This window comes from Diabrotica virgifera, chromosome 2 (assembly GCF_917563875.1).
Source record: "Diabrotica virgifera virgifera chromosome 2, PGI_DIABVI_V3a".
NCBI classification, from domain to species: Eukaryota; Metazoa; Arthropoda; class Insecta; order Coleoptera; family Chrysomelidae; genus Diabrotica; species Diabrotica virgifera.
In genome coordinates, this window is record NC_065444.1 from 99,716,073 (window position 1) to 99,741,666 (window position 25,594).

A 25,594-nucleotide genomic window follows, 5' to 3' on the forward strand; every position below is an offset into this window, starting at 1 on the left:
TAAGAAGAAGAAAAGCATTACACAAAGATAACTTAATACCAGTTCTCATGCAATCCTCAGGATAGAATACCAATGGAAAAGAGACTAAATCGTATTGTTTGATATCACCAATTGTTTCTCTTCTTTCTTCTCAACTTATCTTGAAATGCATATTCGTTGAAATAAAAGTAAGGGATTGGTGAAAACAGGATATTTTTTGACTTAGTATACTTATTATACTTGTCATTGAGCTAAAGGGCAGAACCTTCGATTTGAGATGACATAACATAGCGAAATAATATATAGCACAACTGAAAAAATAAGTAGACAGGAAAGAAACAGTTGAACCTCGTAGGACAAATAACAACTTTTCTACCTGCGAACGCGTAGGATTCACCTAAATGTACACTGATTAGAAATTATTGTAAAAACTAATGATATCCCAAGTTTTGTGAGAAGGGAAAAGGATGGATAATAAATTAATCATAACATAGAAATCATAACAAAATTATCTCTGGTGTTATTATCTCCGAAGAATTGTTAAGTCTTGTATACTTTAATATACCTGCTAGATTGACACGAAATCCACAAATATTGAAGGAACAACGGCATGCTACAAATTATGGTCAATATGTACCAATTAGTAGATTGACCCTGTATGGAAACAAGTTCAGTCATCTAATAGATCTATTTGGTTCTTCAGTTTGCTCTATTAAACAAGAACTCGGGTGTCTTGAATTTTGAATAAAAAAAATAATAGATTTAACTGTTATAATTGATTCAGTTGTTTTCATCCTTTAAAAATATTATATATTCTTTTTATTTTTTATGTTTGTGTTTTATACGTTGTTGTAGTTTTACATGTATCTAAATTTTATATTTTCATAATTACGACGAAAGCTCTACTTTATTGTATTTTGTATGTATTGGGTTTTTCCCGTTAATAAATAAATAAATGTTAAGAAAATGATAAATTAGACGAATCTGCAAATATGTAATATGTACCCAGTAGAAAACCAAGTCTAACTGTAGTATGGGAGCGTTCAAGTATTACGTAACGCGATTTTTGAAGATTTTTGACCCCCCTTTGACACCCTCCCCCTACGTAACGCACTCTAATGGGCGTTTAACTATTGCGTAACGCAATTTTTGATTTTTACCCCCCCCCCCAACCTGCGTTACGTAATACTTAAACGGCCCCTATGGTATAACTAGACCCAAACCCAGACATCCAAAGTGAAAATTATCATCCAACACCAAATTGTTCTATATGGTCCACATAATCTTCAGAAAAAAGTCACACCATTTTGAGCGTCGGGTTTGGGGGGGGGGGAGAGGGGAGAAAAAGCGGTAAATTCGTAGTTTTTTACGTTTTTCTTCAATATTTCTAAAACTATGCAGTTTAGCATGAACAACCTTCTATTGTATACAAAAATATTCTACATAAAATTTGAAATAAAAAAGGTTCTATGCATAATCCTTCTAAAACGAACGGTTCCAAAGTTACGGAGATAGTATTTTATATTTGGTCCAAAAAAAGGCCTAACCCAGACATACAAAGTAAAAGTTTTCCTCCAACAAAAAATTGTTCTATATGGTCCACATATTGTTCAGTAAAAAGTTCCCTTTTCACCCTCCATAACTCTGGAACCGTTGATTTTATAACAATTATGTATAGGTCCTTTTTTGTTTTAAATTATAAGTAGAACATTTTTGTATAGAACATTGTTTACGCTAAAGCATAGTTTTAGAACTATTGACGAGAAACTCAAAAAAACTACTAATTTACAATTTACCGACTTCTCGCCCATCTCCACCCCAAACCGGACGCTCAAAATGATGTAACTTTTTACTGAACAATATGTGGACCCTATAGAACAATTTGGTGTTGGAGGAAAACTTTTACTTTGGATGTCTGGGTTAGGCGTTTTTTGGACCAATTACACCTCCGCAACTTTGGAACCGTTCATTTTAGAAGGATTATGCATAGGACCTTTTTTATTTCAAATTTAATGTTGAACATTTTTGTATAGAAGGTGGTTCATGCTAAACCGCATAATTTTAGAAATTTTGACGAAAAACGTAAAAAACTACGAATTTACCGATTTCTCCCCCCTATCCCCCCAAACCCGACGCTCAAATTGGTGTGACTTTTTTCTGAACATTACGTGGAACATATAGAACAATTTGGTGTTGGAGGATAACTTTCACTTTGGATGTCTGGGTTATGCCATTATTTGGATCAATTTTATCATACTACTTGTCGTTTTTATCGCATTTTTACGAGATAAACCAGATAAATTAATGAAATTAAACAAATTTGTATTAAAAATTATTCGCTCTTTAATATTGCTCTGGTGTTATTTTATTGTAAAATAACTAGAAAAAAATATAAGGCATAAAACAAAATTTGTTAAAAATTTTTTAGTTATTTTTGCTTGTAACTTTTTTATCTTTCATTCTACGATAAACTTAATATGAATGTAGTAGTATACTTAATATGCTATTAATTATGCCTTAGTTTTCTGTAGTTGTAGTGTTGCTAGCTTACAACAAGATACAGTGCGAAAACCCTTTGCATCCCTTTTTTCAAGATGGTGACCGTGGGCTAACAGTGGCGACCCCACAAACTTGAACTTAAGCTTATACCTATCCCTCCAGTAGATTAAATTTTCACGTTTCACTTCATTGAAATTAAAAATAAAAAAAATTCGATCCTGCCAGGATTCGAACCTGGAATCTTCTGATCCGTAGTCAGACGCGTTATCCGTTGCGCCACAGGACCGCTGGTAAATTTAATTCAAATAATTTTGTCGCTCCCTGTATATGGATCTGTATTATAATTATATAAATATGTATTATATTATAATTCTTCTTCTTCTTCAAGTGCCGTCTCCTAATCGGAGGTTGGATATCATCATCACTATCTTTACTCTATCCACCGCTGCTCTAAAGAGTTCTATAGAACTGCATCTAAACCAGTCCCTTAAATTCTTTAACCATGACACTCTCCTTCTTCCTATACTCCTTCCGCCTCTTATCTTTCCCTGTATTATCAGTCTTAGCATTTCATATCGCGGTCCCCTCATTACGTGTCCCAGATATTGTAACTTTCTTATTTTTATTGTGTTTATTATTTCGCATTCTTTACCCATTTCTCGCAGTACTTCCGTGTTCGTTTTCCTCTGTGTCCATGCTATTCTAAGCATTCTTCTGTAACACCACATTTCAAATGACTGTAGCTTATTTATGTGTTCTTGCTTTAATGTCCAGCTTTCAAGTCCTATATTATAATACAGACCCATAAACAGGGAGCGACAAAATTATTATAATTATATATTTATGTATTATATTATTATAATACAGAATACAGATCCATATACAGGGAGCGACAAAATTATTTGAAATAAATTTACCACCGGTCCTGTGGCGCAACGGATAACGCGTCTGACTACGGATCAGAAGATTCCAGGTTCGAATCCTGGCAGGATCGAACTTTTTTTATTTTTAATTTCAATGAACAATGAAACGTGCAAGTTTAATCTATTGGGGGGACAGGCATAAGCTTAAGTTCAAGTTTCAAGCTATTATTAGAATAGTAGATACTCTTTAAAAAGGAAATTTCAGCGATTGGCTCTATACCATAGTTATAAAAAATTTACTATGAAGTAAAATCTTCTAATGTAAAATGCCAGAAAACTTTTAAAATGAAGGTTATACATTTGGATTTATAAAGATTCAAAACGTTTTTATTAGTCCTATTGGATCATTCTCAGTGAAAAACGTATATACATCTATATTAAAATCACAATAAAGATGCAATAGAAATAAACAAACCAAGACACGTTGAATGTTACGAGGAGCATTCCTTAACCATGATTTACAATGTTTATATATGTTACAGTTCAAGTTGATTCTCAGTTAGAGTTGACTCCAACTAGTTGGAGTCAACTCCAACTGAAACGAGCAATAAAAGTTGAATTTAAAAATTTAAATCAACTTTTACTAGTTGGAGTTGACTCTTACTGGATCGATTCAGTAAATGTTGATTATACGAGAATCTCAAGTGCATTTTTGATGAGTGTGCGTTTCTTTGTTTTGACCGTTTCAACTACTTATTAGTATAGTCTATAACGTCGCCCCCGTTAGGTAAATTATTCTGATTCGATTTTTTGCACAAACTTACTAAAAGAAATACACCCGTATAACAATCCTTATAACAAATACACAGGGTGTCACGCGGTACCGCGGTCTAAAAATTGTTTAACCAATTTTTGTTAACCAAATTCACAAAAATAATTTTTATCTACTCTATCTCATATTATGTAAAGCAGCGGTTCTCAATCTGTGGTACATGTACCACTGGTGGTACATATCATTATTTGCGGTGGTACACAAAACACACAAAAACTTAAAATAGTAGTACATAGTAAGTCTTGATTATACAATCTAAAAATATAGAAATATAATAAAAGAGACTTTAGATGGTACATGACTCAACAATATTGAGAACCGCTGATGAAAAGGTTTTATTGTGTGAAAATTGTAAATATAGGTATTTTAAATCGGTTTTACTTTTTCGCACTGTTTTTTAGCACACTTTCATATAATTAAACATCCTTAACTTTCGCCTTCGGGAGGAAATCAGACACGCCCTTCCAACGGCAACTGAAATGCTCACAAAACAGCGACCACGGAAGCAAAGATGGATGACAGAGGAAATATTGGATTTAATGGACGTCAATTAAAAAACAACAAATCTGTAGGAAAAGATGAAATACCAGCTGAGCTATTGAAGTTAATCAACGAGGAAAACTTAGACCTTCTTCTTGGACTATTTAATAATGTTTACAATACAGGGACTATCCCTAAAATATGGCTTGAATCAGCCTTCATACCACTGGCTAAAAAGAAGAATGTTAAATTATGCCAGGACTTCCGCCTTATAAGTCTATTAAATAACATTCTGAAGCTTTTCTTGCGTATCATACAGAACAGAATATATATTATAAAAAATGTGATGAGGTCACCGGTCAAAAACAATTTGGCTTCAGGAAAGGTATGGGGACACGAGAAGCAATATTCTGTCTTCAAACTCTGGCACAAAGATACAAAGATCAGCAAGCAGACCTTTTTATCTGTTTCATAGATTTTGAGAAAGCGTTCGATAGGATGAAGCACAAGACCTTGATAGAAAGATTGAACGACATCGGAGTCGACAAAAGAGATTCTAAAATTATAGAGGCTATTTATTGGAATCAGACAGCAATCATAAAGACCAATGGTAATACGTCAAGGCCAATTCAAATACAACGAGGTGTTAGACAGGGTTCTGTGCTATCACCCATACTTTTAACGTCTACTCTGAGGTAATATTTGCGAACTCTTTATCGCACTCTTCAGAAGGAATCAGGATAAACGGGCAGAGAGTAAATAACATCCGGTATGCAGATGACATAGTATTAATGACTGATTCGGACCATAGTCTGCAGATACTGTTGGATAGGGTTACTGAGAGTTGTGAACAAATGGGGATGAAGATCAATACTGCGAAATCCAAAGTTATAAGAATATCAAGGAACTAAAATTTACCTCTTCCAATAAATATGTAAAACACCAACAGCTTGAATACGTAAGCCAGTATAAATACCTTGGTTGTTGGTTCAACAATCAACTTGATTATAAACAAGAAGTCAAGAGCGAGAATAGAGGTAGCCCGACAGGGGTTTATCAAAATTAAAAGCTTATTTTGTAACAGTAGCATTAATATCAGCCTTAGATGTCGTTTTCTGCATTGCTATGTGTGGTCAATACTTTTGTATGGAACGGAGGCCTTGACACAACACAACACTGATGAACAAGTTGGACGCCTTTGAACTCTGGCTTTATAGAAGAGACTTGAAAATACCTTGGACAACCCACACCACCAACGAATATGTTCTGAGGAGAATAGGTACAGATAGGGAACTGTTAAAAATCATTAAAGTCAGAAAAGTTAGCTACCTGGGACACATAATGAGAAACAAAAAGTACCGCCTCATGCAACTGATCATCCAGGGTAAGATTGAAGGAAAACGTGGTCCCGGTAGGCGCCAGATTTCATGGCTTACAAATATCAGAGACTGGACCGGCCTTGAATCAACATCTTTGTTTAGAGCCGCATTGGACAGAGACAGATTCGCCATTGTAGTCGCTAACCTCTACTAAAGGAGAAAGCACCACAAGAAGAAGAACTTTCGCCTTGTCATGGTGATGACATGTGAGCAATAAATTACAAAAAAAATTTTGACAGTTTTGTGGTTTGACAGAAGTTTGAATTTTTAAATGCTAAAATGGTGCAATGGTGCATCTCACTCGCACTCACATTGATAGCTACGTCAATACGCTCCTAGCACTCATTGTTAATAATTAAAAATAACCGCTTAGTAATAAAATAATAACAAAAATTTCTTCAGTATCTTGTAGGGAGGTCGTTAAAATTCGTATGACAGTAATGACAGATGACTTTTGCATATTTTTGCATATAATTGCGAAACACTACAGAATTTTACTTTTTGACATAAATTTTATTAATAATAAGATAAATTTTGTACAATATTTTTAATAATTAAAGTAAATAAATTTTAATTTCACTCAAATAAATAATCGATTGCTGCCATTGACCACTTACATTCAATCTCGGTTAATTTGATTAATAATCGCGGCAGGTAAAGTAACATTCTTCTTTCAACACAACAAAGTGTTACTTTACTGCCGAAAATAAGGGCAAATGAGTACAATAATGGAGGATTTTAGTGACGTTTGGCGATAAAAAATGATTTTAATCAAATTCGCTAAAATAATTTTTTCACTTCTTACATTTTTTTTCTTAGATCCTTTGGGCCTAAAAACTCCAAAATAACTATTTTTAAGGTTTAATAACTCGGTTAAAGATAATAATTGTGAAAGTCGAGCGAGCGGCCGTGGAGTAACGGCATAATTGCTGGCCTCATACGCCAGTGTACGTGGGTTCGAGCCCTGCCAAAGACAAACCATTTTCATTTCCAATAATGACACGAGCCGTCTCACCGTGCCTCGGAGAGCACGTTAAGCCGTCGGTCCCCCTGGGCTAGTGTAAATCGACACTAGTTACTTGAAACAGGGTTAAAGATGTAATTGGCGCCGGAACTGTCCAAAAGGCAAAAATGCCATACGATATTATATATTATGAAAGTCAGAAACTAAAAAAATCAAAGATTAAAGCTACCTCTATAAGATCCTGAAGAAATTTTGTCATTATTTCATTAATAAGATATTATTTTTAATTATCAACAATGAGCGCTAAGCGTGTATTGAGGCGGCCGTCAATGTGAGTGCGAGTGAGATTCACCATTGGACGGCCGGAATGGTGCATCTCTTTAGCACTCACCATTGACGGCCGCCTAATACGCACTTAGCGCTCATTGTTAATAATTAAAAATAAAGCTTAGTAATAAAATAGTGACAAAAATTTGTGCTGGATCTTGTAGAGGGGGCTATAAACTTTGGTTTGGTCACTTTCTGACTTTCATAATAATGGATTTTAACCGAGTTATTAAGCCTTGAAAATGGCTATTTTCGCATTTTTCAAATTTTAAATCGCGTATAACTCGACAACAATCAATTTTAGAGAAAAATCACAAAATACCTTTTTTTGCTCAGAATAACCCAAATGATCTAAAAAATATTGTTCGAAGTGAAAAAATTATTTTTGTGAATTTGTCTAAAAAAATTGTTTAAACAATTTATCGATCAAGGTACTGCCTGGCACCCAGTAGATTTGTTATAAGGACCTCTTTTTGAGTAAGTTTGTGCAAAAAATTCGAATCGGAGTAATTTACCTAACGGGGGCTACGATACAGCCTAGACTAATTTGAACATTTTCAGTAACATTTATTTTCTAGAATCGGCTGTTTGTGTGAATCAGAATCAACTTTTATTAAATGGCATTGGGAAGAGTATACTTTTCCTAGTTGGAGTCTACTTTTACTAGTAAATGTTGAATATAAATCTTCATTTTATATTTATAATCAACTTTTACTGAAACCAGGCGTTAAAGTTGACTCCAACTAGTTTAAATCAACTCCAACTGAATAATCAACTTGAACTGTAACATATACATTGTAAATCATGATCGGGAGTGATTATAATAACATTCAACGTGTCTTGGTTTGTTTATTTATTGCGCATCTTTATTGTGATTTTAGTATAGTAATTGAAACTAGCCACATAACGAAGTCAGATGGCCCTTAAATTACATAATTGAGGTTATAGATTTAATAATTATTGTGACACTAGGTCGATGTGGAATGATTATATTTTTAAAGGAAACAAAGGTCCATGCTCAAAAACATGGACGTAGTACAACGAGTGGTAACAACCAACTTAAATTAGGAATTACAACATTAACCTATATATAAGGCAACTTGATTAGAAAATCTACACAATTTGTCTCATATATAGGTTACTACTCTTTTCGTGGCATTTCTGGTTTATGCATCATACCAACAACGATAAAGGCCTTGGGTAACTTCTCAAATTTAGATGAAATTTTGAACTACAACTAGCCAGATTGGTCAGTCACTCAAAGATCTACATCAACAGAGAATGGCCATACTGAACATAGAAAAAGCCTACGACACAGTTTGTAGAAAGTCCTAGTCTACAAACTGGACAGAGCTAGGCTTCTTCATTACTTAGTCAACATAAGTCGTAAATATTTGACTAATAGCACTTTTCAGGTTTGCTGACCAAAAGTGTCCAGTATTACAGCAGTTCAACAAGGGATGTCTCAGATGCTATAAAATATTTTTGTTTCAGATTTGCCCACTGATACCAGAACAAAACACAGCCCTAAATACATACGACACAGCAGTCTACACCACAGTCAAAGACAAGAGGAGAGAGACTTGAAAACTACCTAGAGAGAGACTACACAAATAAATGGAAGATAAAGATCAACACAGAGAAGACCCAGTTCATCCTTACACAGCACAGTGCACCAACCAGGGAAGAATTAACGAATCCAGTCAGAAGAGGCCGTCAAGTACCTAGGAGTCCATATCGATAGGAGATTAAACTTTACAAAACTCATCCAGGAAATATCAGTGTATACATTATCAGTCCTCTATCCCAAGTGAAGAACATTCAATTATAGCAGGCTTACGTTAGAGCGGCGATATTATATCCCTGATAATTATATAAAAACCTTTTCCGGTTTAACATATCCTCTGCATCCCTTTTCCGAGCTGACGCCAACAAAATTACTATAGCCAATTTGTTAGCCAACGCTGGATAATCGAGCAGGGCACATGAAGAAGATGAAGAAGTCTTCATAAAAACTTGCAATATTTCCCTGTTGGTTATCACATTTTAATAGGATATGTGTCAAGTCTCCATATTTACCCCAAGTACAGTTTGGAGTGTCTGCTAGGTTCATTTTGTACTTTGTACATTCCTGAAGGTGTAAGAACATGATTTGACCTTAGCCTATTAATAGTTTTGATAAAAATTCTGTTGCACTCTGAATAAAACCATCTTTTTTGAAGAAGTTTGGGTCTCCAACGTTTGAACGATGACCCTCACTCTCTCGAATTTCGTATAGTTTGCTTGCAATTTTAATCTAAGTTGATGTTTACTACAAACATCTATATCTGCTGCAGGTAGAATATTGTTATTTATATTTTCTCCACTTGATAATTCTTCTTTATAATTTAATAAAAGAATTTAGATGTGATTCTATTCACTGTAAAGGGTTATTACCCTATATCTGTGGCTTTTGCCCACTATTCATGTTTTTTGTTGTATTGTTAAGCAATTGCTCTTCTATGAAGGTATTTTAAGAGGACGTAAGTTTTTCACTCATTTTTTATATGAAAAAAAATTTATCTTAATATGTCCTTTTAGGAAGCTGATGATGGCACGTTATGTGTTGAAAGTACTTAGCTGATATAAAATATATTTTTTACACACTATCAAAAGTTTTTTGAAAACATACACCTGTTTGCCGTTTTGACCTATTCAGAAGTGTGTATAAGTCTTGCAGTCTTTTCCAATTCTTCTTTTGCCAAGGCATCTGCTATTATGTTACCCTTTATCCCAGAATGTCCTTTGATCCCAGCGATAATGACTTCTCCTCCGAGTTTTGAAACCTCGTAATACAGTTTTGAAATCTCTATATCCAGATGACTTAATTTCTTGGATTAATTTGTTAAACCTCTTCTTTCTACTGCACTTTTATTGTCTGTAAATATTACACAATTCTTCATTTCCTGTGTCAAAGCGTGAGAAAGAGCAAACTTCAAAGCCAGCATTTTGGGCTGTGTAGGTGGTAGCGTCATCAGGTAACTTATATTTATACTGTTGTCCAGAATACTGTTGGTATACTGCGCATGTAGTATTATTTCCTTTTTTTCAACCATCGGTAAACAAATAATAATGATTAGGCCATCTCTTCTGAATTTCTACGTTAAACATGGGACCTTGGACATCATTGAGAAGTTCTGTCTTGATTTTTATTGAGAGCAATACCTGAGGCTTTTCAGTATAAACTGGTGAAAGATGGCCCCTATAAAGTATCTTTTTGAATTTAGAAAGATTTCTGTAGCTTTTCGCCACAAGTGGAGATTTTTTCTTAAACCAATAACTTTTACTCAAATCTAAATCAGCCCGATTATGTATATCTTGAAGAAACACTTGGTCTCTGTTAATGGTACGAGCTATATAGGGTGAGGCAGATAAAGGGCCTATTAGAAATATCTCGAGAACTAAAGGTAAGAGAATCATGAAAATTGGAATGCCAGGGTTTTGAGGTATGATCTATTTAATGAAAATATTTTGGTCTCTTTGCTACTTCCGGTTATAACAGAAGTTGATTGTAAATTCGTTTTTTTTAAATGGAACACCCTCTATATTTTTACATTTTTGGATTCTGTTCGACGTCTTCTTTCTTAAAATATGAGGTTTTGTAATATTATACAGGGTAGTTTAAAAGATAATTACGGTTTTTTATAAATTTTGTAGCAAACTTCACACCCTGTAGAATTGTACTGATTTGATATCAAAAACTCCATTTATCTTCAAGTCATTTTTAATATAGTCTATTATTATTAAAAATTAATAATATAGCGAAATGTTTAATTTTAGTATACAGGGTTGGTCGAAACTCGGAATGAGTATTATCTGAGTTTTCTTAAATAGGACACCCTGTATTTTAGTATTGTAATGAAATTATATTTTATAGTACTTTTTTATTTCTTAAGGATTCCCTATAAATAACTGCATTAATTTATAAGTTATTCGTAGTTCTTTAAGCCAAACATTATTTGCAACAAAAATTACGTGAAATTTTATTAGGTTTGCCGTGAAAAATTTTCACGGCATATTTATTTAATATTCTGTCATAAATATTTTTTTGAAAATAAATACATGTTAATCTAGAATGATCCTTAATTTATTAATATTGGATGAGATACCAAAATGCCTACGTTGTTAAGATTGTTGGTGCATAAAATATCAATAAAAACAAACCATATTATAGTTGGCTATGGCTTTGAAACTAAACTTGATTAAACATTAGACATTATATATTATTTTTATAGCTTCAGTTGCTTTGTTACCAGGACTAATATAAATTTTTGTAATGGGGAACTGATTAGTAAAGTTTTTGTTCTCGGAGAGTATAACAAAAATGTACTACTAGACAATAAGAAGTTATCATCTGCAACTCCCTGATAGACGACAGCCAAGAAGAGAAACTTTTCAAAGTTTACTAGACATTTCGATGGTCTATTACGAGAACGTTCGTACTAATATGCAGATTCTCAGAACATTTAATTCATTTTAATCATTTACAATAGTTTTTTTTCGATCAGATTTCTCGTAATCTAAATGTCCAGTTCGTTGAAACCGCTTTAGTAAATTTTGAAAAATCTTTTTATTTTGGTTGTCAATCATCATGGAATTGCTGATCATAAAAATTCTTCTTGCTAGTAGCACATTTTTATTTGTTATACTCTCCTAGAAGACAAAAATATATGAATCAGCTCCTCATTAGAGAAATTCATATTAGTACCTAATGGTAGCCAAGCAACTGGAACTTCAAAAAGAGTAGAATGTTTAAGCAAAGCAAATGTTTAAGCATATTTAGTGTCAAAGTCATAGCCAACTAGATAGAATATTGTATGTTTTTATTAAAATTAAACACACCAACAATCTTAACTACATAGGTATTTTGATATATCAACCAGTATTAATAAATTAAGGGTCAGTCGAGGTTAATATGTGTTTATTTTCGAAAAATTATTTATGATTGAATATTTTCACGGCACACCTAATAAAATTTAACGTAATTTTTGTTGCAATTAATGTTTGGCTTAAAGAACTACGAATAACTTACAAATTAAAGCAGTTAGGTATACAGAATGGTTAAGAAATAAAAAAGCACTATAAAATATCATTTCATTACAATACTAAAATACAGGGTGTTCTATTTAAGAAAACTCAGATAATACTCATTCCGAGTTTCGACCAACCCTGTATAGTAAAATTAAATATTTTGCTATATTATTAACTTTTAATAATAATAGACTATATTAGTAATCACTTGAAAATAAATGGAGTTTTTTATATCAAATCAGTACAATTCTACAGGGTGTGAAATTTGCTACAAAATGTATAAATAACCGTAATTATCTTTTAAACTACCCTGTATAATATTACAAAACCTCATATTTTAAGAAAAAAGACGTCAAACAGAATCCAAAAATGTAAAAATATACAGGGTGTCCCTTTTAAAAAAACCAAGTTACAATTAACTTCCGGTATAACCGGAAGTAGAAAAGAGACCAAAATATTTTCATTAAATAGTTCATACCTTAAAACCCCTGCATTTCAATTTTCATGATTTTCTTACCTTTAGTTCTCGAGATATTTCTAATAGGCCCTTTATCTGCCTCACCCTGTATATTTGTCGGTAAGATACTGCCGCCGCAAATTCAATGGAGGTTCGACAGCTTCAATTTCCATTATATTTTTTGCTGTAGATTTAAGATATCCAAGGCACATGCCTTGTCACTTATTTTTCTGTATTTCGATTTTTGTTAAATGTGTGTTCGATGCGTTTCCATACAAGTGACAGCTATAATCGAAAAGTGGTCGTATTATAGATCGACAAAACATTAAACTAATGTTGGGATCTGCACTCCAGTTTGTTTTACAGAAAGCCCTTAGGATATTCATAGCTTTTTCGGTTTTTTTGATATGTTGTATAGTTGTATATGATCTTTCCACAAAAGTTTTCTGTCTAAATAAGTTTCCAGATATCTGACACAGTTTTTAATTGAAAATTTGAATTGACCACAATTTATATAATATCCTTCTGGAATTCTAGAATATAAGGTAGGTATACAAACATACAATACTCAATTTTCGTTAGAAGCAAAATCTTTCGTTGGCAGGTTATTCTTTAAGGTTTGCTTTGTCCAGAAAATAAATAAAAATAACAAATACAGGAATTGATTGTTATTTTCCTTTTAAAGAATTTCAACCAAATAAAAGAAAATAAAAACATTTGATTTGTTTATTAAGGCCAGTTTAATTTGGGAAAAATATTTGTATATAAATACACAAAAAGAATTTTTCTGGGTCCGTTCAATGCCCTACGTTTGAATCTCATCATGCAATATTATTTTTAACTTCTTGTTGATTTAAGGGGAATGATTTAAAAATTAATAGGTCTGCTTAGTGAATTCCACCACAAGCATAGGAGTGTTATTTATTCGTGAAATTAATAAAGTACTTTTCAGAAATATGGTTACGATTTATGAACTATAGGTACTAAGCTAGTTGCTCTAGCCCCGATCAAATAAAAATATGTCAGTAAATGAACGTGAAATACCTTGTAATTTTCTTTGTCCCTATGTCCCTTTTTCCCCTTACCCCCCCCCCCCCCCGCTTCACTTTTGGACTTCTGCCGTTGGTTGTTTTTACTTAAGGTTAAAGCCACCCCTTCTTCGAGGTGAAAAAATATATGTTCTAAATAAGGCCGGAAATGTATAAAATGACTAATTCTAAGCAGCTTTTGTTCCATATAGTTTTTTCTCTAAGTCAATATTTTTAGAGTTATTTTCGAAAGAAAATGTTCATTTGTCAACAAAAAAACCACGCCATTTTGATACGGTTTTTCGGAAATAACTCAAAAAGTATTTTATCGAAAAAAATATTCTTAGCAAAAATGTAGCTTATAAAAAAACTAAAAAAAAACCGATGTATATGTTACTGGCCAAACCCGAGTTCAGGATAAACTAGTTTGTCCTAACGGCGCGCGGCGTTAGGGCAACTATTAAACTAGTATGGCCTAGGCCAAACTAGTTTGTCCTATCGCGCGTAGGCTAAACTAGTTTGTCCTAGGCCAAACTAGTTTATCCTGATATAAATACACACACTTCAGGCCAAACTAATTTGCCCTAGGCCAAACTAGTTATCCTGATATAAAGACGCACACTTTAGGTTTATCCTGAAGTGTATGTTTTTATATCAGGATACTCTAAGTTAGCCTAGTCTAAACCAATTTAATCTAGTCGAAAGTAATTGATTAAAGATTGGTTGCTGATTTAAACGTAAGTTTAGAAGACACTATTAAGAGTTGTAAGACTTAAGTATTTAGGGTAAATGATAACCGAGATGGCACTTGTATGAAAGATATGAAAATGAAAGTAGTACGGGGAAAATAAGCTACGAAAGCACTCCATGGAGTAATATGGAAGAACACTCTAACTAAAGAAAACTAAAAAGGATTTTTCAGGGCATAGTATATTTTTCAGGGCTGAATATTACCCTACAAGAACGGAAGAATGGCCAGTGACACCAATAATATGAAATAAAATACGAACAGTTAAATTGAAGTTTATGAGAAGGTGTCTACAAATTACCAGGTAGGATAGAACAACAACAGAGGAAATATAAAACAGAATAGAATTAAAATGCTCAATTACAAAAAAGATGTGGTTGTAAAAGTAGAGCCCCGAAATGGTACGGGCATGTACAAAGAATGCCGGAGCACAGGTGGTCGAAAAGGAAAAGATTACTGCACTGGGAGCCGCGGGGAGGAAGACGGAGAGGAAGCCCTGCTGTGAGATGGAAAACTCACATAGAAAATTCTATGTTAGATAGAGACCTCAGAGATGGCGACTGGGAAAATAGAGTGCTATGGAAGACGAAAACGGCAAACTCATAATAGGAAAAAGCCAAGAAGAAGAAAGTAATTCAGCGAACTAGTACTTTTACTTGGTACAGCGAAGAATCAGTAGATATGATTCATGAATTTTGGTGGAATATCAATTTAATCCAAACATTTGTTGAAATTCCCATCTAGAAAATATTTCGCTTCGTTGCGAATGAAAAAAATAGTCCACGGGTCGATGTTAACAGACGGGCCCATTCAACGTCCTCCCGAAATCGCAAAAACAAAATCGTAACAAAGTGAAAACATGTTTACCTTTAGCCCGAAATAAAAATAACGCAGAATGTGTTAGTAAACCCGAGATCGTTTGTTTTATTCACAAATTAGCTGCTGCCAACACGAGAGCTGCGTTGCCGACAACCCGAAAAAGTGTGTAAAAGCTAATTAAACAATACGATATGTTCAAAATTATATAAAGTTATGAAGATATTACCGAATGCATTAAACTAATTTCCTGCCTTTGAAGAGTGGTAAAAGCTTGAGTAAAGCTGTAGGCTAAGCATTTTGTTAAAAAATTTCTTCTTCTTCTTCTTCCTCTTTATAAGAAATTCTGCTTGTTAATTGGCGGATCGATACCTACTTGCGGAAGGTTGTTTTTTGGCGGTCAAATGATACTCTTCTACAGATTGGTGATTTATCTCTTGATATTTTAACTACACGGGTCTCCCCGATTCTGCTTATGTGGTTATTCCTAACTTAAGAAAGACATTAAAGATAGGCACCTGGAATACACGCAGCTTATTTGAAGCCGGGAAGCTGGCTAACCTAACCCAAGAAATGTGCAGAATCGATCTAGATATCCTGGGGATCTCAGAAACCTGGTGGCCTGGATCCGGTAAATGCACCACAGAGAGCGGAACATTCTTTTACTCAGACAATGACGACCCGATCATAGAAAAGGCGTCGGGATTATGATAAGTAAAAAATTGATGAGAGCTGTCACAGAGTTTGTACCATATTCCGACCGCACAGCCTTGGTAAAACTTGAAGCGAAGCCAAATAATCTCAACATCATACAGGTCTATGCACCAACACTGCAGATGCAGCAGATGAAGAGGTGGAAAACTTTTATAGTGAAATCAAAGAATTGCTTAAATTGACAAAGAAACATGATGTTAACATTATTATGGGAGATTTTAATTCCAAAATAGGGAAAGGCAGCTTTGAAGACGTAGTTGGACCTTATGGTCTTGGAACAAGGAACGAAAGGGGTGACCGACTTGTACAATTTTGCCAGGAAGAAAACATGAGAGTTACCAACACATGGTTCCAACTCCACCCCCGTCGCCTTTATACTTGGAAATCTCCAGCCGATAGAGCTCAGAACATAATAAGAAATCAGATAGACTTCATTCTCATCAACGGTAGATTCAGCACAACTGTCAAAAGAGCTTGCACATATCCTGGAGCAGATGTGCCTTCTGACCATGTACTATTAGTGGCCGTCATAAAGATCGCTCTTTCATGCAAAAACAAGCCTGAAACTCAACAACAGATCGCATTGGATAAACTGAAAGATCCAATGATACAAGCAGAAATAAATAATGAAATAAACACACAAATTCAAATATTGACGACAAACATTACCGAAGATCTAACACCAACATGGAATACGATTACAAGTGCTGTAACAGACATCATGAAAAGCAACTTGGGGTACAAACCAAAGAACAAGAAGCAAAAATGGATGACAGAAGAAATACTATTACTAATGGATGAACGACGACGACACAAGAATGACCCAGATGGCAGCAATATGTATAAAAACATTAACAGGCAAATAAAAGCAAAGATAAGAATAGCAAAAAATGAATGGCTTAAGCGACAATGTATCGATCTAGAACATTTACAACGACAGCACGACGATCTGAATTTACATAAAAAGCTTAAGGAGACTGCTGGAATATACAGAAAACGAAGACCAACTATTATAGTTAATCAGGATAACCAGGTAGTGCTAGGTGAAAAAGAGAAAATTCATATATGGGAAAACTATATTCAGGAGCTCTTTCATGACGAAAGACCCATGAGTGAAGTTTATAGAGACGACCAGCTGACTGGCCCTTCAATTACTAAAGAGGAAATAGAAAAGGCAATATTATATTCAAAAAACAATAAGGCACCTGGACCTGATGAAATCCCTTCAGAAATACTCAAACTACTAGATGAAAGGGGAATTTCAGCACTACATAAAATATTTAATTTTATTTATGAAACTGGTTGCTATCCTCAGCAGTGGTTGCTCTCTACATTTATTCCCCTACCCAAAAAAGTCAATGCAAAAAGATGTGAGGATCACAGACTCATTAGCCTGATGAGTCACACTTTAAAAATATTCTTAAAAATACTACATCAACGATTATACAAAAAATGTGAATGGGACATCAGTGATTCTCAGTTTGGGTTTAGGCAAGGTTTGGGAACAAGAGAAGCAATAGTAGCAACACAGGTGTTGGTCCAAAATTGTTACGATCAGAGGAAGGACGTATTCCTGTGCTTTCTAGACTACGAGAAAGCGTTTGATCGTGTCCAACATCACAAGTTAATGCAGATCCTCAAGAAGCTTGATATAGACCAAAAAGACATAAGATGCATTGAAAACTTGTACTGGTATCAGGCAGCACAATTAAAAATAGACAATTCTATATCCAAATCCATACATATAAGAAGGGGTGTTCGGCAGGGATGTGTGCTTTCCCCTCTTTTATTTAACATTTATTCGGAAAACATATTTTAAGAGTCTTTGGAAGATGCAGAGATGGGAATCAAAGTGAATGGAGTATTAATCAACAACATACGATATGCTGATGATGCTGTCTTAATTTGCGACAACATAGCAGATCTTCAACAACTTGTCACTATAATCGGAGAATACAGTAAGCGAATGGGATTAGAGATTAATACCAAAAAGACCAAATTCATGATCATCTCCAGAAACTTGGATGCATTTGAAAACTCCACCATAACACTGAATACTAAGTCCATTGAGAGAGTGAGCAAATTTAAATACCTAGGAACGTGGCTTTTTGAAGACTGGGCATCGGACAGGGAAGTAAAATGTCGCATTGAGCAAGCTCGACAAGCTTTCGTAAAATTCAGGAAGGTACTGAGCTGCTCAGAGTTCGACCTTACACTGAGACTAAGGTTTACTAAATGCTACGTGTAGTCGGTGCTGCTATATGGCATAGAGGGCTGGATACTCAAAACGAGGGATATAAACAGATTAGAAGCCTTCGAAATGTGGCTTTATCGCCGTATCCTAAAGATACCATGGACGGCGAAAGTCACAAATGTGGATGTCCTTAAAAGAATCAACCAAGAACGTCAGCTTTTCGAAAACATCAAGAAAAGAAAAACGGCGTATTTGGGTCACATCATGCGAAACGAAAAATACCAGTTCCTTCAACTTATAATCCAGGGTAAAATTGAAGGCAAGAGAGGAATAGGACGCAAGAAAATGTCCTGGCTCCGAAACATAAGGCAATGGACAGGGATTACCGACATACAATCACTGATCCACATTGCAAGAAACAGAGAGTTAATGGAAAATGTGATCGCCAACATCCATTAGTGGATTTGCATTTGAAGAAGAAGAAGGTTATTCCTATTTTTTTCTATTCAGTGTCCATTCGTTTATACCTTATACGTTACATTTTCTTCTAATGTCTTCACTCCTCTTTCCATCTACTAGCGTATTTCCTGTAATTCTTCTCATGACTCTCACATCTGCCGTTTCCAGTAGGCTTTGTATTGTGGCTGTGTCGGGTCTTGTTTCTGATGCATATGCCATTATTGATCTTACACTGGCTTTATAAATTATTGATTTCATCTCAGTGTTAATATATGTTGGTTTCGCCATATAGTGTTATTAAGGCACCTGTCAGTCTATTTGCTTTTTGTACTTGACTTCTTACTTCTTTGTCTAGGTCTCCGTGACTGGACAGTGTAATTCCAATGTATTTTATTTACATATTTTTTTTTATTTTTATTTAGCTAATGCCTCGACAATTCATGGCCATTGGCACGGTGGGTACGGTGAATTTTTGCATTCAGGTACCTAGTGTCATGTGTAGTGTGTTTGTTGAGTAAGTGTCTTGTTACTTTGCAAAGTCGACGTCATTGTCTTTGCAAAGAGACGCTAATTGTATCCGAACGTCTGCGGTCCCTCCCGTGAGTACCGGTCCCAAAGACCATTTCCTAATTTTTATACTATACTTTTCTGAGATGAGTGTTTATCACATTGAATCCTTTTGCTCTTATTTTACATCTATGGACTAATCTTTGCAGACTATATTCATCTTGGCCTATCAATATTGCGTCGTCTGCGTATTGTTTACTCCTTTGTTTCCCATTCCGTATTCTCTTCTTTATTGAAGCTTTTGATGATTTCATCGATGATTAAATTGAGGAGGATACGTCTCCCCTGTCTTATTCCGTTACCTACGTCTATAGATTCTATAAGTTGTCCATCTTCAATTTTGTTGTTTTGGTAGATGTTTTCAATAGTTTTTGTTTATCTTTCCTGACTTCCATTTTGTTGTTTTGGTAGACGTTTTTAATAGTTTTTATGATATCTAGGGGAAGTTCTCTATTATACAGAAGATGGATTACATCTTTGAGTCTAACTCTGTCAAATGCTTTCTTCAAGTCAATCAGACATATAAATTCTGGTCTATTATACTCTATTGATTTCTCAGTAATTTGCTTTATGACGAATATTGCATCTGTACACGATCTTTCAGTACGAAAACCTTGTTGTTCATCTGCTAAACTTATCCTGTGATTCATTATGTCTTGTAAGATTTTTGTTGTAAGTTTTAGGGTAATATTTAATAAGTGTAGTTTTCTGTAGTTTTCTGGCTGTTTTATCTCCCTTTTTGAATAGTAGAAAAATTTATAAAAATTTAAAATACATAAAGGAAATATGAAGATATATTATGTTGTCTCATAAAATTCTTGTAGTAATCAACAATTTAAACCCGACGCGGATCTGTAAAACAATAGAATATTGAGTACAACTCATAATTATTTATCTGTTTCGATGATTACATATACTATTATAGAGCTGAAGGATTTAGATTTTGCATAAAATTGGTCAAACAAAGCTGTCCAAGAAAAGTGAGAAGAACTGAGTAGTAGTATAAAGAAGATAGCGGATGATATACTCCTGTAGATTCTTCATATTCTTAAGGTGTCGTGCATTTCTGCATATGCCACGGTACATTGTCTTGTCAGGTGAGATGTTAGATTAGTCCAGGGCGGATCTGTTTTGAGATGGACGTTGAGAGGTGACTCAAATTTTTTTGCAGAAACTGCTTGAAAATAAATCAAATAATAATATTTGAGTTATCCTCCCTCTCAAAAAGGTCCGGATCATTGTTTAAATAATCAAAATGTTAAGAATTGAAGGAAAAATTCGATTTTTTTCTTCGTTTTTTGATTATAACTTTAAAAGTATTCATTTCCGAGAAAAGTTGTACAGACATAAAAGTTGCGTAATTCAATTTACTACAATATAGAATTGGTTAAAAATTTTAAAAATAGTCACCCTAGTTGCAAAATAGCAATAATTGCGAAAAAACATTTATGCTACACTTAGGACCTTCATATTTCACCCAGAAAAACTTTATGATACAGTAAAACAATACTGTAAATTTCATTAAGATCGGTTCAATCAATTTTGCAAAATAAATTTTGCAATACAGCTTTCGCAAAAAAATTCATTTTTTCAAAATGTTACAGGACTGAAAATAAAGCAGATAGCAAGTTGAATTTTTTTTTGCGTATAGAAATGTACTGTAACTTTCATTTGCAATTTTCAAAATTAAAATAGATTAATTACCACGGCGTCAGAAAATTTTTGAAATAAACAATAATTTTAGGTGCTATGCGCAGGACAGCGATGTTCGATTCACACAGGTTGATTTCCACCAAAGTTTCTTCGAATCTTTATGTAATATATTATTTTCTTACTCTATATTTTGTTGTATTTTAATTTTTTAATTCCACAAAAATCAAACTAATTTTATTATTGTTTGTGAAATATTGTTTAAACAATTGCATATGTTTAAAAATAATGAAATTTATTATTTAAGTTAAAATATATGAACAAAGAAAGTTTTTGCTGATAAAAGTGTTATTTCAAAGGATAGAGTATGTGTTTTTATTTTGCAATAAACAAATTTATTTATTTATATCGAAATGTCATAAAAATTAAAATGTATCAATCATTATCAAAGGTCATTGGAATGCCCAATCAGAGCAACCTATCCGCTGTCCTGCGCGTAGCACCAATAATTAATGTTTATTTAAAAAAATTCCTGACGTCGTGGTGTTAAGCGATTTTAATTTTGTAAAATTGCAAATGAAAGGTACAGTACACTTCTATATGTAAAAAAATTTTCAACTTGCTATCTGCTTTATTTTCAGTCCTGTAACATTTTGAAAAAATGAATTTTTTTTACGAAAGCTTGATTGCAAAATTTATTTTGCAAAATCTATTGAACCGATCTTAACGAAATTTACAGTATTGTTTTATTGTATCATGAAAATTTTTCAGGGTGAAATATGAAGTTCCTATGTGTAGCATAAATGGTTGAAAAACGTAAAATGCGAATACTTGTTTTTGTATGTTTTTTTCACAATTATTGCTATTTTGCAACAAGGGTGACTATTTCTTAAATTTTTAACCAATTCTATGTTGTAGAAAATTTAATTACGCAACTTTTATATCAGTACAACTTTTCTCGGAAATGAATGGTTTTAAAGTTATAATCAAAAAACCAAGCAAAAAATCGACTTTTTCCTTAATTTTTTAACATTTTGATTATTTAAACAATGTTCCGGACCTTTTTGAGAGGGAGGATAACTCAAATATTATTATTTGTTTTATTTTGAAGCAATTTCTGCAAAACAATTTGAGTCACCTCTCAACGTCCAAATGTACTAATATTTTTACAGATGCGCCCTGGTCTAGATGGTCAGGATTAAATTACTATATTTTTAGCAACATTGCGAAGCTTTCATAACTCTGGATACCTATCTTTTAACTAATATTTTGCAGCCATGACATATTTTTATGTTCTAAACCCCTCTTACCCATTATCTTACCTTTGATTACTAGTTACTGAAATGTGCATTGATATTCTCGTAATAAGTGTCTTAAGTATGCAGTATTCTTACTTTTTACATAACCAAAAAGTTCATTACCCTACAAGCCCACTCTTCTTAATACTTTCTCATTTCTGACTATGTCTTTCAATTATGTTCTAAGCATACGGCGCAGGCACCACATCTAAAAAATTTCAAGTTTGCTTACGGATCTTACCTTTAACTCCATGCTTCCATTACGTATAAGAAAACAGACCAAACATAACACTTTAGCAGCAGTGATTCTCAACCTGTGGGGCGCGCCCCCCTAGGGGGGCGCGCTTTTAGTAATGGGGGGGCGTGAGTATATAAAAAAAACACCAACATTGACTAATTTACTAAAAGCAAAGCAAAACAAAATTCTGACAAAATAAAATACCCATGAACACTGACAAGGAGCCATAATTAAAGAGCATTGAATACTTAATTAATACTAATTAATACTATTTAATACTAATTATTATCAACAAATTTAATGTAAATTAGTGACTTCCTTGGGCTTGTTCTGCAGAGAAAAGTTGACCGAAACAGGGCGTAACTCGAACATAATATGTACACATCCACAATAAGACATCCACAATTTGACTTAGCACGTGCTTTGAAACTGTAAATCATCCAATACTGCTTTAAAAACTTTATCATAGTGGTGTTAGAGGAACTGCGTTAAAGTGGATCCACACCTTTTTATCGAACAGGTTTCAAAAAATTAAGGTCCTCTCCGGAGTTCCACAGGGAAGTATCATTGGCCCTCTTTTATTTTTGATTTTCGTCAATGATTTAAATTAAATGATAAACGATAGCTCAACATGTTTGGTTCGGAATCCATTAGAAAAATTTTCTGATGCAATAAGCCTTCGAGTAGAAAACGTGGAACAGCAATCTGGCTGTTATGTCACTCAATTTGCTGACGATACCACAGTTGCACTAAATTCCAATAATTTTTTTCATGTAGTACAAAAAGCAAACTGTCTTGTAAAAAGTATGACTCATTACTGTTTAAATAGTCCCTAATCTTAAATGGATCAAAGACCAATATGGTAACCTTTTCACCTTCTACTATGCAGATGAGTCCATTAGTAAAACTTGACAATGGGTCAGTGGTAAATAGTCACTCCACTAAGTTGTTAGGTGTTTACCTGGATTATAATTTGTCCTGGAGCTCTCACGTTGATTATGTAGTGGGAAGATTGTCTGTGCACTATGTTCTATGGCAACTTAGGAATTTTGTCTCTCTAGATATTTTAAAACTTTACTATTTTGCTCATGTACAGTCAATTTTGCAATATTGCTTAGTTTGTTGGGGAAATTGCTCACGAATTAATGAGGTGCTTGTTCTTCAAAAAAAATTATTCGTACCATGAGGTTTAGAACGCGCTTGGATTCCTGTAGACCAGTTTTTAAACAATTAAATATTTTAACTGTAATTTTGCTGTATATTTTCAGTTGTGTTGTTTATGTAAAGTCATATAGATACAATTTTATTTGCAGAAATAATGTTTCCTTAATGAGTGGCTACAATTTTCGTTTCAGAAATGATTTGGTGAGCCCTGTTCGCCACTTTACCGTTATGGGCAAGGGTCCTTACCCAGCATGCGTTCGTTTGTATAATAAATTACCTAATTATGTTAAAGAGTCAAATATTTATGTACCTATTTAAGAGAACAGTTAAGGACTTACTTCTGGAAAACACTTTCTATTCGTTAGAGGAATAATTGCAGGCATCTTTTTAAGAATTTGTATGTTTTTGTGTATATTTTATGTTTTTCTGTTAACTATTTTTATGTACTTATAGTTTTTACTGATTATAGATTGTATTTGACGCACTTCAATACTTGTAAAAGTCAGATGAAATAAAGAATACATTTAACAGTTACAGAAGGACTGACTGAACTGACTCTACTAAGGCTACGGCTCCACGGGCGGGAAATTGACGCTAGCAGTAGCAGTAAAATGAACTTAAGGTTCCGCGGAACGGAATGGGAATAGCCGAACTGAACCGACTACGCACAAGTCCTGTAGTCGGTACAGTTCGGCTATCCCTATTCCGTTCCGCGGAACCTTAAATTCATTTTACTGCTACTACTAGCGTCAATTTCCCGCCCGTGGAGCCGTAGCCTGAGACAAATACTGGTTGGTCAGAGTCAGAACTGAGAAGATGGAGATGCAGGCAGACGATCGAGAATGTTCAAAATAACTCGGAACTTCCCGCAAAAAGCGACAATCTGTTCCGAATCGGTGTTGAATTTTTTATCAAAATGCTTAAGGAACAATGTTATTGCATATTATGATATATATTGTTATTGTACGAGGGGGGGGGGGCGCGGTGAAAATAATTATAGAAAATTGGGTCCCAAATGGTAAAAGGATGAGAAACGCTGCTTTAGCATATTGTACCTTAGGTTGAAGTCCAACTTGAGATAACTCTGCTCTTTATTCCAGTGTCAGGATTCGAACTCCCGTTTAGCAGACAACCCAAGTATTTAAACTATCTGACTTGTTCCATTTCTTCTCCAGGAGGTATTAAGGTAACAAATCTTTGCGTATCGAGGTAACATATCCTTGATATTTATTTTCAAACCCGAAGCTTTACTTGCAAGAACTAGATCTTATCTGCCTCTGTCGCTGTGTCATCGGCGTACCTAATGTTATTAATAAATATTGCGTTTACTTTAACCCGGGAGTAGTCGCGCTCATTTCTGTAACGTCGATAGTCGCGTGTGAGATTCTATCTCAAAATTAGAATTTAAAACAAATTTTTATTTTGTACTATTTTTATCTAATTTTGTATTGAAAATATATATTTCTAACAATTTTATTTAAAAAACCTGTGTTAACGGCCACCTGCCAACATCGGCCACCTGTCCTGACGGCCAATTTAAAAATTTCCCAAACCAATTATATGTAGAATACAAAAACTGGCAATACCGTCCACCTTTCTATATCGGCCAATAGTTCTTTCATTTTTAGTGGCCGTTACTGACAAATTTTACTGTACATATTACGAAAAAGGATGAAATGTGAGATTCTATCTAACGGCGTGACTACTCGCGGGTTAAAGCTAATTGGCTCTCCCCAAAGCCATAAATTCCACAAAAAGAAGAAGAAAAAAAAATTCCTACGCATTACTACACCCTTCCTCGAGGCACTTACGAAATTTTTTCAAAATTGCAAAATTGTTCATCAAGTTATCGCGAAAAAAGGATAAAA

At 34.0% G+C, this 25,594-nt stretch overlaps 1 protein-coding gene and 2 non-coding genes across 3 annotated transcripts in view; 1 reads left to right on the plus strand and 2 right to left on the minus strand.

The window, feature by feature from the left end:
- The window catches only part of LOC114343719 (neuroparsin-A-like), a 262,805-nt gene that overhangs the window by 210,162 nt on the left and 27,049 nt on the right, over positions 1-25,594 (minus strand). The gene's annotated exons all lie outside the window — the stretch shown is intronic.
- Positions 2,692-2,764, minus strand: Trnar-acg (transfer RNA arginine (anticodon ACG)). Its single transcript has one exon. It is a non-coding gene; the product is annotated as a tRNA-Arg (tRNA).
- Trnar-acg (transfer RNA arginine (anticodon ACG)) lies at positions 3,400-3,472 on the plus strand. The gene has a single exon. It is a non-coding gene; the product is annotated as a tRNA-Arg (tRNA).